The 14,579-nt window shown below is 47.0% G+C and overlaps 2 pseudogenes; one reads left to right on the top strand and one right to left on the bottom strand.

Moving 5' to 3' along the window:
* Nucleotides 1-208: 208 nt before the first annotated feature.
* On the bottom strand, nucleotides 209-4,586 carry LOC124698485 (annotated as a pseudogene).
* Nucleotides 4,587-5,923: 1,337 nt separating this feature from the next.
* On the top strand, nucleotides 5,924-12,539 carry LOC124662061 (annotated as a pseudogene).
* Nucleotides 12,540-14,579: the final 2,040 nt, after the last annotated feature.

Genomic DNA, 14,579 nt, shown 5'->3' with positions numbered 1-14,579 from the left:
GATCAAACCAACTATGGTCAAGCAAATAAATGAAATGAATAAAAAAAACTGAAAAGAACGGCCTTCTTTTTATAGGGACATGGGGAATATCTAGTCCCTTATATGGGCATTCCTGGTTAAAACTTGCTAGGATAGCAACGACAAAAGTTGGAACATTATACATTTATATTTCGAAGTAGCTGACAGAACATTAGTTTAGTACACCACAAACATGTTTACTCACTCACAAAACTGAACTTAATATCTACAATATTGTATACTATCTCATCCTTTTACTCTAAACTGAACTTAATATCTGTAATCTTGTAGACTATCCCAGCTGTAAAGATCCTTACTCATATTTTAATGATATATGATACTGAATGTTCATCATCATATCAAACCTCTGGGTCTAGAATGATTCGAACTCTAGTCGACATGGGAGCTGAACTCGTTATAGTTATGTCTATTGTCCTGCTTGTTTGGCCCATGTATGCCGACGACGTGTGTTCACCAGCACACCCTTTACTCAGTGCAGTAGGCTGCTTAGGTTCCACTGGTAAGCTCATGGTTTCAGAGTTTAGCATTGCAGCAACATCAGTCATGGTGGGCCGATCTGCTGGATCTTCCTGAGCGCAAAGCAGTGCCACCTGAGTGCACCGCGTAATATCGGCGATTTCATATACGTTCCCTAATGCCGGATCCACAAGCTCATGCAACCTTTGCTCCTTCCACATATGCCAGGCCTGAAATAATTTTCCAATAAACTTCACATGAGAGAACTGCAATGCAAATCCAAATTTATAAATATATATGGACCCAACAGCAACACAGGCAATCGTGAGTGTATAACCATACGAAATCTTGCTTGAAATATATGTTCAGTTCACTCACGTCTCGTACAAGTTCACCAACAGTATCTCCTCGCTTGTCGAGTATGGTATTCTTCCGTCCGCTAATGATCACCAGAACCAAGACGCCGAAGCTGAACACATCTGTCTTCATTGAGTAAACTCCTTCAGATGCATACTCCGGTGCTTTGTAACCACTGAAAGGTAACAGAAGAGATTAAAACTGCAATACTGGAACATCTGGACATGAATGATGGAATCTGTAGAGATTGATAAATTATGCAGCTTATACCTAGTCCCCACAACCCTGATTGTACGCTCTTCTGCGACGTCTGAGCTCAGTGCTCTAGCTGATCCAAAATCAGCAATCTTTGGGATCATGTTGTAATCCAAGAGGATATTATGTGGTTTTAAGTCTCTATGGACGATCCAGAACCTGGAGCCTTTGTGCAGGTAAACAAAGCCCTCTGTTAACCCTGCGATTATCTTGAGTCGCTTAGACCAGTCTAGCAATGGCCCTTTTGTTCTGTCTGCAAAATATTCGAATGGTGATTACCTTTTAGATATAATAATTGCGATTTCCATTCTGATGTAAACCAAACTACAATAGGTTCAAAACCGGTTATAATTTGAGCAACAAACAATAAGGTGAAGCTAGAGGCCTAGAGCTTATGTACCTATTTACTACTCCCCCTGTTTCGAAATAGATGTCTTCCTAGAGTTGGTCACTAGAATATTTTCCTCCCCTAAGCAAGGCATCCAAGTGCAACAGAAGCTCCTTGGAACACGATAACTAAAATTGCATCGGAAGTATAGAAAGACAAGTATTTTACCAAATAATTGGATAAGCTAAAAGGACATCAATTTTGAAATGGAGGGAGTAGGAATTAAATGAGGTGTGCGTGAAAATTAACTCCGATAAGGGAAAGCGTACCAGATATGTAATGGTCCAAGGAACCATTTTGGAGGAACTCGTAGACAAAAATCCTTTCTTTCCCATGGACGCACCACCCCAATAACCTAACCAGATTGATATGCTGAAGCTTTGCAAGCTGCAACTCACTGTCAAAATCGAATATTGTTGCATGCTTATCAAGCCGTTTAACGGCAACCATAAGTCCATCAGGTAACTGGCCCTGCAATGGTTACTAAGGGAGTTCAAATAACAGTCTCTCAAGTCTCAACAGAAATCAGTAGTTTATTGTAATGGCAAGGAAGACATGCATTCACTTCGTTAGTTGCTTTCTATGTTAGCTAAAATGCTACCTTGTAAACTGTCCCAAATCCACCACACCCAATTATTGCCTTCTCTGAGAAATTGTTTGTAGCATCCGCGATCTGAAAGAAGTTGAACTTTGCAAAACCCACACAAGCCTCTTCTATGCGAGTACAAAGCTCCACAAGTTCTTCAATGTCAAAGAGTTTCTGCTCTTGAAGGTCCACGGTTCCTGACTCATGGATAATGTATCCTTGTCACCAATGGGATGACATAAAAACTCGCGTGACTAAGAGAATACAAAATTATGGACAACACACTCCTTTGCTTGTTAAATTCATCATCAACTCATCCTAATTACAAGAGTGCGATCTTACGAAGACAAATAGAGGCTGATACAAGAAGTCGTAAAATATATTGATGATGTTTCTATCACTCAACTCGAATGTTTCATGTAGGCCGGCATAAGCCCGCCGCAGTCCCGGGATTTTTTTTTTGTTTCAAGTAGTTACTAAATGGAGTAAATATGTACCAAAAAGGAACTTTTCAGTATAGGATTGAACTTATCAGTATAGAATTGTATATTGAGTAATTTGAAGTTCATAGTTTGTATTGTGCAGATGTTGTTTTTCCCCATTAGCTAGTGCTCTTTCACACGTGCTTATTAACTTCTATCTGGCCACAGTTGAATCCTATGTGACGACTCAATGTTTACTCATGATTTTTTTTGCATGTATAACCTAACAAGCACGGATACGGCAGAAACTGCCGAACTGACATCCTGATACGGTGGGATACAGGGATACAGCGGGATACGGCAGTATACAAAGAACAATATCAAAACCCATTGTACTGCCAATTTTATTCTCCATTCCAATATATCAAAAAGATGAGCAGCGGGGGTATTGCTATGTGATAGAAATAATAATAAAGCAATTCTAAAATTCTTTCAGCAAATAACTTTAAAATGAAACTTAAATCTATTAGTTTCCATATCTGAGTCGATGAGTAGGCAGTTAGGAAATCCATAGAAGTAGCTATTTACCTATGAATGGTTGGTCTCCAACATTGCGAAGTTTAGTAGCTCGCTGAACACGTACTTTACTGAAATCCGAAGCTCTTGTTGAAAACCTAAAATTAGGTAAATCTCACCATTACTATATGTCCATATCCATACTTCACCTACCAATCGTTTTAACGCAGTCCTAAGAGTGGCATAATTTGGACATCCGAGTCTATCTAACTGAAAGAATTTCTGGCACAGTTACATGACTTAAGCTTCACACCTGTTCATTTTAAGAGGGAAAACATCATGCTTATCAACAAAGATACTAGAAAATTTTCAAACGTAGTAGTATATTTTTAGTTAAACACACTCATATCTTAATTTCAAGCTGATTGATCCAGTTTACATATACATTGCGGATATAATATACTACATATTTTACAAGTTGTATCACTAGCTCCGAACCAGTACCAGTTCTATGATCTAGATCAAGCGGTAGTCACTAGTATACCAAGTATTGTCAAGAATCATAGTTATCTTGTCACTTATCACAATGTCAGCATACACAGTGGTTAACCATCCACATTGTTATTTGATCAGAATAAGCAATACACTGCATAATGATGAATGTTTACGGAGTAATACACTACATAAAGAAAACTATCTGACCTGGTGCGACAGTTTGAAGTATCTGTGACCACACTGAGCATCCCCTCATCAACCTAGACAAACATAGCAAAAAAGATAAATATTTTTGATGAACAATTGACCAGCACTGGTTGTAAGAATTATGATGGAGGTTAGCTTTGGACGTATTACAAATCTGGAACAGCCTACGAAATCGGAGTTTCTAAATTCAAATCTATCTGTTTAATTGGCAGTAAGAAATTGCAATTGGACTCCAGTTCAGACACAATAATGCCCAATTGCCCATGGTCACTCGAACGGATTAGTTCAGACGTATTATAATCAAACGGATCACTCTAAAATCAGTGCTACACCCAATCACAAGCTTCAATTTTGAAACGAAAAAATTACTCACCAAATTACTACCAGGTACTACTAACAAGAAAGAAACTGAAGCGCACCTTGACAAGACGACCATCCGTAGAATTGTCCACGAGGGCGATGAGCGGGATGAGGCGGATGAACATGTCAATCTCGTGCTGCGCGTCGCGGAGTTCCTCCGCCATCCGTGCCCCCAGAAGCAGGCGGCGGAGGTAGCCGAAGTCTTGGCACGCGCTGACGAGCGCGTAGCACCGCCGCAGCGCGCCGCCGAGCTGCTCCAGCGGCCGCCTGGTAACCTCCCGCCGCATCAGCTCCGAGAGCTCGAGCTCCCTGAGCAGGCCGCCGACGAGCTCCACGTGCTGCGCGAGCCGCACGCAGGCGTCCCGGTGGCGGCGCGCCACCAGGGCGGCCTGCACCACCATGGACACCAGCCCCAGCGCGTCCACGCCGACCAGTTGCAGCACGTTCGAGGCCTGCCCCAGTGTGCCCCAGGGGTGCTCGAGGAGCTGTCCCATGGACTCGCCATGCTCGCTGCTTCCGGCTCCTGCACCCTACAGCCTCTCCCAGCGGCCAGGTCTCGTCGCCGACATTGACGGGGGCGGGCGCGACAGGTATCTACTAGTATTACTGAGCTTGACGGAGACTTTGACTGAGCGTGCCATATTTCTTTATTTCCTTTTTATTTTCCAGGAAAACTGGTCTCGGCGTCTCACAATGTAAAGCCCGGCCCGGCCCATTTAGCCCAATCCAGCTTTTACTTGACATAAGATGATGTTTTTTCTCCACCACGTGAGCGGCCCACCACCCGTTGTTGTCACTAGCGGCCCATGTTGGATCCGTGAGCTCCTTTGGGCTCAAGTGACAATGCTAAGTCCTGATCTCGTCGAACCACCAGTCAGTTCCTATGCGGATGCCGACGTCCGTTGACAGCCATCTTTCAGCCGCCGCTGCTCAGTAGGTGCATGTCCGGCGGCACAGAATAGCGTGCTACGTACAACATCCATGTCTATGTGACGGTGAGGCTTCCACGGCCGAATCCGTTGGCGGCGAGGATGCTACGGCAACTGCTTGGAATTGTTTGCATGTGGGGAGGAGAGGGATTATATTGGAGTTTCGTCAAAATATTTTGGCCGAAATTCGGCGAGTCATCGGCGAAATGTGTTGGCGGGAGGTGATGTTTTTCCAACTGCCAGCGCTCAGGGTGCAGGTGGACATGTCCGTGGACCGGCCCGCCTCAGCCATAACAGCCGCAACTCTAAAATGCAGGAATAGCAGGAGCCCACGGACAGACGCGCGCGGGCTGTGCCGGTCCAGCAGGTTATGCAGGAATAAAAGCCCACGGAACTTTTAAAAGGCAGTTTATCAGCTACGCTCGACCTTTCAGGTTGGAACAGGCTGTTGCGGCTGAGTGGGTGACCGAACGCGAGTTGTTGTGGCCACGACATACATGCCGATGAGAACGAGGAGCGGTGCAGCCTATTTGAATTAAGGAAATTTCCAACGGATCCACCCAAAAAAGATGATAAAAGTGTTCACGGGTGTTTGTTTGCGTTGGTTCGCGGACACCAAATTAGTTTTTACAGGGCTTTCGAGTCTGTTTGCGTCAGGAGTATGTTGAACAGGCCAACACAATTTTTTCTCCTGACAACGTCAACGTCAGTAAAGGCAGTTTAACGTCTTTCCGCCGGTGATTACTGCCTACCGCGCGGGGGCAGCGGTTCCCGCGCGTGGCCAGTAGATTGGTGCATTTTTGCTGCCGTTTCGCACGCGGGAAGCGGCTTGCGGGCGATCGGCATTTCTCGCCCCACCGTGCCTATATATGGTCGACGCCGGCAGGCGAGAAGGACACACCTCAAATCATCCATGGCCGAGCATGACCGCACCTGGGGTCCCCTTGTTGAGATGACCCGCTGCGCCTACCTGGATGATCCGGACCTCGCCGCCATCCACACGAGGGAGGAGTTCGTAGAGGAGCAAACGACCGCGTATGGCCGCCAGGCTGAGCAGCTGGAGGCGAACGCGGCGGCGACCATGTCCCACCTCCAGGCGAAACTTGCGGAGGCTAGGGTGAAACTAGCGGCGGCGAGGGTGGTGACGGCGGCGGACAAAACCGACCTGGCGGCGGCCCCAGCCGCGGACGCCATCATCCACACCGTCGACGACGACGTCGGTTGGAGGAGGCGCTGGCGCGAGAGGAGACGGAGGAGGAGCTGGCGTGCGTGAAGGGGGTGGAGGTGGCGTCGAGGGAGGCGATGGCGGCGGCGTAGAGAGTCCAATGGGACTCCGCTCTGGTCAAGGCCATCGAACGCCGCCGGCAGGGCGAGGAAGCCTCCCGGCGACGCCGGGTGGCGCATGGCGGTCGTTGCCCTGATGCGCTCCAATAGTAGACCTGTATGCGTCTCAGCGGACATGTCGGCTATTGTGCGTCACGATTCAAAACGGTGAAGTTAAGCTATCTTTTTAGTACGCCTTAGAGCATCTCCAGCCGCGTCCCCCAAACCGTCCCCCAAACCGCGCCGGATCGAGCGTTTGGGGGACGTGTTTTGTTCGTGCCGCGTTTGGGGGACGTCGCTCCCCAGTCGCGTCCCCCAAACAAAATTTTGCAAATTTTAAACTTAGCTAGATTCGATTAGATTCGTCCAAACTTACATAGATTCGAACGAAATTTGACTAAATTTAAACTAAACCTAATCTAGAACCACTTGCGGCGGCCGGAGGCGTCGTAATACTGCCGGAAGTTGTACATCTCGTCGGTGACGACCTCCCGCTTGACGCGCTCGTCGACGGGCTCGTCCACGGGCTCGTCCTTCACCAAGCCGCTTGGTCCTGCCTCGCCGTCGTCGGTGAGGTCCACCGGCGGCTTGCCGGAGTCGCGGATGGACATGGCGATCGCCGCGTCCGGGTCGCCCTCCGAGCGTCCTTGTCGTCCATGGACGCCAAGAACGCCGCCCGCAGCCCCGGGCAGTCCTCGGGGTCGTCGGCTGCCGGCGATAAGCCGCTCGCTGCCGCTCGTACTCCGCCGGCGGCGCCGCTCGCGACGCTTCCTCCGGCTCCTCCGTCACCTCCGGCTCGGGATGAGGAGGCGCCGCCGCGCCTCCCTTGCTGCCGCCCGCTGCCGCTACCGCCACGCCTCGTGTTGACGGGCGTCGCCGGCTCCTCCTTAACCTCCCGTTTGGGGACGGTGTAGGGCGCCGACGGGAACTGCACCGTCGCTGAGCGCCAATAACTTCCGTCGCGAGGTAGGCGACGGTTAGGTTAAAATTAATTGTGCCGCTGACGGGTCGGCCCCGCCACTCCCCGCCTCGCTTTTCGTTGTGTCCGGCGTCCCCGGTGCGTCCCCTGTGGGACGGGGACGGGCTCGGGGCGCCGGACACCGTATAGGGGCGCGCCGGACAAAAAAGGGCTTTGGGGGACGCGGCTGGAACGCTTTTTTGGTCCGGCGCGCCCCAAATCCCTTTGGGGGACGCTTTGGGGGACGCGACTGGAGATGCTCTTAATTGCTTCCGGTAAGTTTGTACCGCCACAAGGGGATCGAGCGTGAGGCCAGCGCAGGCAGTGAGGATCAGACGAACAGCAGCAGCCTAGCGACAAGCAGCCCGCGCGCAGCGGCACCATCGTATGGATGCTGGTGGTTGTGCAGGCTATTAGCAGGATAAGCAGGCCTAGAAGGTATATGCGGACTGTGCTCCGAAGCCCATTTATATATTGCAGGTTGTCCGCAAGGCCACTTTGGCTGTTGGAGCGGCGCGGCCAGAGCGGGCCTGCGGATGCCCGCGTCCACCTCCACCCTGCCCTGAGCCAGCGCGTTGACCATATACAAATTGGCATGTAAAATGCCTCCAAAACTTTATATATACTATAGATCGCGGGCTAACATTCGTGGTGCCCTGCAAGTGTAAGAATATTTACGGGCGTGTCTAAGTTAGCAAAAAAATCTTGTAAATCCTCACGCTAGCGTGCCAATTTACGGGTTTGACCAATTTAAAATTTAAGAGTCTGCTAGGGATGGTCTTGTACAAGTTGCTCCTGGGGTTTGTGGATTGGGGTTTCTGTTGTGCAGACACAAGTGAGGCCGGAGAAGCGGCAGAGGCGGCGTCGGCGGAGTCGCCAAGCCATGTGAGAGCCAACTAGAGGAGAACTGAAGGAGCGAGACCACTCCTCCGCCTCCCCGTCGTCGTCGCCATGGACGCTTCGCCGTACTCTGGTCCGCGCCTTATCCCGCGAACCGCCCCTTCTCCCCACTCTACTTTCTTGCCTAGCTTTTTTCTGGGGCATTCTCTTCTGCGTATGGATGCGCTTTCTTAGGTCTCGATTCACCGATCTGCGACCCGGGCGGCCGATTCCCTGCGTGCTGTTATTGTTGTGGGGGTGGTCTGGTTGCGATTCAAGCCTTTAGAGCCCGTCAATCGTCTTTTATCATACCTGCTCGGCTGCTCCTCCCCTGTTCGGTCGCGGATTGTAGGCCATGGCAATGTGGCATCATCATGGTTTCTATGATGTCCAGGGTGCAATGCACGCCTGTATTTATACCAGCTGGTCGCTAATTCAGAAGCTTGTCTGCAGTGAACTAGTGATTACCTTGCCAGAAATGTTGCTTTTCCCCCCAATGTTGTATGTTTAGGTTCGTGTTTTACACGTGGTTACCATTGCTGCATTGTATTTCCTTTGCATTGGGTAGATGGCATTGTGCCTTCACTCTGCTTTGTGCCGGGAATGGGGTAGATGACTTATGGCTGTTACTGTCAGTGTCCCGTTTAAGAAGGGGTAAGGTTTGCAGGGTACGCGTCGGGTTTCCATGCCGCGTTAGAAGGTATGTCAGAAGAATTTAACTGGTGAATGGATGGTGGATTTACCCGGCACATGATTTCGATGAGTATGATTTCCACCCACATTTGTGGTGAAATGCCACCCTTTTCTTGTCAAGTCGGTATAAAAACTCGAAATATTGCACACCATGGACACGCTCTCCTAGTTTAAGCTGTAATCTTCTGTACAACAATATCATATGAGATAATAAAAAGTGCAGGGGGGAGTAGTACTGATTTCCGACTTTATGTGTTATTGTGAGACATTCTTTCTAGATCCAGTTTTATATGTATCTAGTGTACTTTCCATTTCGGGCGGTTATCCTTTTCTTCACCATTTGTGTGAGAACATAATGTTGGTTGCCACTCTACCATACTGTGAGAATCCGTTGGCGGCGAGGATGCTACGACAACTGCTCGACATTGTTTGCATGTGGGGAGGAGAGGGATTATATTGGAGTTTCGCCAGAATATTTTGGCCGAAATTCGGCGAGTCATTGGCAAAATGTGTTGGCGGGAGGATGTTTTTTCCAACTGCCAGCGCATTGACCATATACAAATTGGCATGTAAAATTCCTCCAAAACTTTATTATATAGATGGCGGGCTCACATTCGCGGTGCCCTGCAAGTGTAAGAATATTTTCAGGTTTAATCATTTTAATGTGTCAAGTTAGCGAGAAAAAAATCTTGTGAATCCTCACGCTAGCGTGCCAATTTACGGGTTTGACCAATTTAAAATTTAAGAGTCTGCTAGGGATGGTCTTGTACAAGTTGCTCCTGGGGTTTGTGGATTGGGGTTTCTGTTGTGCAGACTGCAGACACAAGTGAGGCCGGAGAAGCGGCAGAGGCGGCGTCGGCGGCGTCGCCAAGCCATGTGAGAGCGAGCTAGAGGAGAACTGGAGAAGCGAGACCAACTCCTCCGCCTCCCCATCGTGCTCGCCATGGACGCCTTGCCGTACTCTGGTCTGCGCCTTATCCCGCGAACCGCCCCTTCTCCCCACTCTACTTTCGTGCCTAGGTTTTTCTGGGGCATTTTCTTCTGCGTATGGATGCGTTTTCTTAGGACTCGATTCACCGATCTGCGACCCGTGCGGCCGATTCCCTGCGTGCTGTTTTTGTTTGGGGTGGTCTAGTTGCGATTCAATCCTTCAGAGCCCGTCAATCGTGTTTTATCTTACCTGCTCGGCTGCTCCTCCCCTGTTCGGTCGCGGATTGTAGGCCGTGGCAATATGGCATCATCATGGTTTCTATGCTGTCCAGGGTGCAATGCACGCCTGTATTTTTACTGACTGGTTGCTAGTTCATAGGCTTCTCTGCAGTGAACTAGTGATTACCTTGGCGAAGATGAGCAAGAACCGGAAATGTTGCTTTTTCCCCAATGTTGTATGTTTAGGTTCGTATACACGTGTACTTCCATTGCTGCATTGGGTAGATGGCATTGTGCCTTCACTCTGCTTCGTGCCGGGAATGTGGTAGATGAGTTATGGCTGTTACTGTCAGTGTCATGTCATTTAAGAAGGGGTAAGGTTTGCAGCATACACATCGGGTTTCCATGATGCGTTATAACTTAGAAGGTATGGCAGAAGAATTTAACTGGTGTATGGTTGGTGGATTTACCCAGCACATGATTTCGATGAGTATGATTTCCACCCGCATTTGTGGTGAAATGCCACCCTTTTCTTCTCAAGTCGGTATAAAAAAACTCGAAATATTGCACACCATGGACACACTCTCCTAGTTTAAGCTTTAATCTTCTGTACAACAATATCATATCAGATAATAAAAAGTGCAGGGGGGAGTAGTACTGATTTCCGACTTTATGTGTTATTGTGAGACATTCTTTCTAGATCCAGTTTACATGTATCTAGTGTACTTCCATTTTCGGGCGGTTATCCTTCCATTTGTGTGAGAACATAATGTTGGTTGCCACTCTACCATACTGTGAGAATGCTTTGATTTTCCGTGAGCGCTGACTGTGCCCTTCTGGTTCTCCAGGGTTGATTGCTGATCCATCCAAATGCCGTTTGCTGACTGTCGATGCAAAGAGGAAATTTGTCCGTGAATTGTCAAAATGTCCAGATAGGGCACTTGTACTGCTGCGTGAATTGAAACGCCATGATATTATACAGATTTTACGTTCTGAATTATGCAAAAATAGAAAATATGAAGGGGTGTCAAAAAAGCGGATACTACACTATCTCTTCAGATCTTGTGAATGAGAAGTCATTTGGTCATGGGAAAAGTATGAAGAAGTCAGGCCCTGAGCCGAACTCAAGTGACATCCAGTTACCTTACAAAAGACAGAAAAAGATTATTGTTCAGGCACTTCCAGCTATTGGAAGCGCTCTAGTAACAGCTGGTATACGTGCACCAACAAACAATGCACACCTTTGTAAAAATTCAGCCTGTAGGGCTAGTCTTGTTCCAACAGATAAATTTTGCAAACGTTGCTCATGCTGTATTTGTTTTAAGTACGACGACAATAAGGATCCTAGCCTCTGGTTGTCATGCAATTCAGACCAACCCTTGCAGGAAGAGTCATGTGTTTTTTCGTGCCACCTAGAGTGTGCATTCAGGGATGAAAGATCTGGCATTCTGCAGAATGGGCAGTCAAAGAAACTTGATGGCGGTTATTACTGCACCCACTGTGGGAAACAAAATGATTTGCTTGGGTATTTTCTGAAACATTTTTCACTTACAATATTTTGTATGCTAATGGTAAATTAGCTTGTCCGTTTCAGTGCTTTGCTTCCAGTCTCGTTAGAAGCCTTATCGCATCTGTTATTCTTCCAAATATCTCCATCATGATCCACTCATTTGGAATGGTTCAGCTTTTAGCCTTTCATGATAGCTAGTTTGTTTCCTGCTACTATACAATTTACTGCTTTTCATTCTATGGTAGTTAAGAGAAATGAAAGAGGTGGGCCAAAATTTTACTTTATTGCCCAGTGTCCTCATTTTTTTCAGTATGGTTTTATTTCCACCTTGTGTGATTTACATGAACTTGAGAGCTGAAGTTAGATTTGTTTTGCCTTGATTTTTCTAGTTCGATCAAAGTAGAGTTAGTAAGGATTACCATGCATTTTGATTTTCCCAGCTGTTGGAAGAAACAACTATTGATAGCAAAAGATGCGCGGCAGTTGGATGTGTTGTGCCATCGGATATTTGTTAGCCATAAGATCCTCACATCCACTCAGAAGTACTTGGTCCTCCGTGAGATCGTGGATACAGCATTGAAGAAGGCTCGGAGGGTGAGCTTGGTCCCATTGCGGCCTTCCGGACAAGGGCAGTGGAATTGTTGGCCGTCTTGCTGTAGGCACTGAAGTTCAGAGGCTTTGTAGCCGTGCTATAGAGACTCTGGAATCTATGTTAAATGGTGCATTAACTGCTGATTCGCAAATTCAGAGTAAGTTCTACCTTTTCCCTTTTTAAATCATCGTACACCTCTAATTGCTATGAATGTTTATGCATAACTTGTAATTCAGATTCTCGTATGGTACCATCAGAATTCATAAAGCTTGAGGATATATCCCGTGAATCTGTTGCTGTAGTTTTTTGACTTGGATATATGCCCCATACACTCTTGAGGTTTAACTGCCTTTAACTTGTGGCACCGAAAGGCTAGTGATGAAGATTATCCTTCAAACCTAACAGGCTTAATACCGATGCCATAAAAAATGTTGCGTGTGTAAAAATGTTAGGCCTGCGATTCCTTTAGGGCTTGTCCTGTAATAATGTTTTATCTTACCTGCATTTCTCTTGTCCTCCCCTGTTCGGTCGTGGATTCTAGGCCATGGCAGCATCATGGTTTCTGTGCTGTCTAGGGTGCAATGCACACGTGTATTTTTACTGACTGCAGGAACCAGAATATTCTTTTTTTTCTCCAATATTGTATGTTTAGGTTCGCATACACGTGGTCCCGTTGCTGCATTGTGTTTTCTTTGCTTTGGGTGGATGGCATTGTGCCTTCACTCTGCTTCGTGCTGGGAATGGGGTAGATGATTTATGGCTGTTACTGGCAGTGTCCCGTTTAAGAAGGGGTAAGGTTTGAAGGGTACAAGTCGGGTTTCCATGATGCGATAGAAGGTATCTCAGAAGAATTTTACTGGTCAATGGATGGTGGATTTACCCAGCACATGATTTCGATGAGTATGATTTCCATCAGCATTTGTGGTGAAATGCCACCCTTTTCTTCTCAGCTCTGGTGTAAAAAACTCGAAATATTGCACAGCAAGGACATGCTCTCCTAGTTTACGTTGTAGCATCTTCTGTACAACAATATCATATCAGATAATAAAAAGTGCAGGGAGGGGTAGTACTGATTGCCGACTTTGTGTGTTATTGTGAGACATTCTTTCTAGATCCAGTTTATATGTATCCAGGGTACTTCCATTTTGAGCGATTATCTATTATGTTTTGGAAATAGACCTGCAAATACTTATAACTTTTCTTTTCTTCACCATTTGTGTGAGAACATAATGTTGGTTATCACTCTACCATACTGTGAGAATGCTCTGATTTTCCGTGAGCAGTGACTGTACCCTTCTGGTTCTCCAGGATTGATTGCTGATCCAGCAAAATGCCGTTTGCTGAGTGTCGATGCAAAGAGGGAATTTGTCCGTGAATTGTCAAAATGTCCAGATAAAGCACTTGAACTGCTGCATGAATGGACTACCTGTGGTATTATACAGATTTTTTGTTCTCAATTATGCAAAGATGGAAAATATGAAGGGATGTCAAATCAACAGATACTAAATTATGTCTTCAAGGCTGTGAATGAGAAGTCATGTGGTCATGGGAAAAGTATGAAGAAGTCAGGCCCTGAGTCGAACTCAAGTGAGATCCAGTTACCTTACAAAGGACTGAAAAACATTGTTGTTCAAGCACTTCCAGTTATTGCAAGCGCTCCAGGGTGTTTGCCATGCAAAAGAATCCCAGGGAGAACTGAGGATGGTGGGCACAAGGATAGACGTTCAGAACCTAGCAGATCTGCCCAAGTATCTTCTCTTCTGAAGTCCTCAAACTCGGTGCATCACAAGCAGGTTATTTCATTTGAGAATGCGCCTGGCTCACAGGCTCCCAGAACAGGAAATGCTATCGAATCTGGCAATAGGATTATGGGAACAGGCTTTGGATCAAACAACGACGACCGTGTTCCTCAACCTGTCCCTCTGAAACCAGGAACAAAACCATGGAGTCCATCAAGCAGTAACCCCTCGGGAAAACCCGATGACATTGAGCAAACCGATGAAAGTGCTTATGTGTTCTCTGTCAAGGTGATCAGGTGGCTGGAATGTGAGGGTCATGTCGAGGCCAACTTCAGGGTGAAGTTCTTGACATGGTTGAGCCTACGAGCGACTCGGCGGGAAAAGAAGATAGTTAGCGTGTTTGTGGACACTTTCATTGATGACCCTGCAAGCCTTGCTGGCCAGCTACGTGACACCTTCTCGGAGGCAATCTACAGCAAGAAGACGCCTATGGCGCCATAGTCTCTTCATGAAACTTTACCACTGACAATAGAGTTTTTTTGTGTGAGCGAAATGGAAGTTTTCCCATACTTTGTTAGCTGATCCTTGCATCAACTTCTCACTGGAATCTTATCCACTGTAGTAGTTAGTTTTGTTAACTTCCCGCCTTTAGCTGGCCTTCCTGCCTTTAGCTGAAAGTTCAACATGTTAACCAGTATGTAGCATCAGGAAATTTGCAATCCAGAA

This window comes from Lolium rigidum, chromosome 1 (genome assembly GCF_022539505.1).
Source record: "Lolium rigidum isolate FL_2022 chromosome 1, APGP_CSIRO_Lrig_0.1, whole genome shotgun sequence".
Classification (NCBI taxonomy): domain Eukaryota; kingdom Viridiplantae; phylum Streptophyta; class Magnoliopsida; order Poales; family Poaceae; genus Lolium; species Lolium rigidum.
Note: the sequence above shows the minus strand (reverse complement) of the source record. Positions and strands in the feature narration are given on the sequence as shown.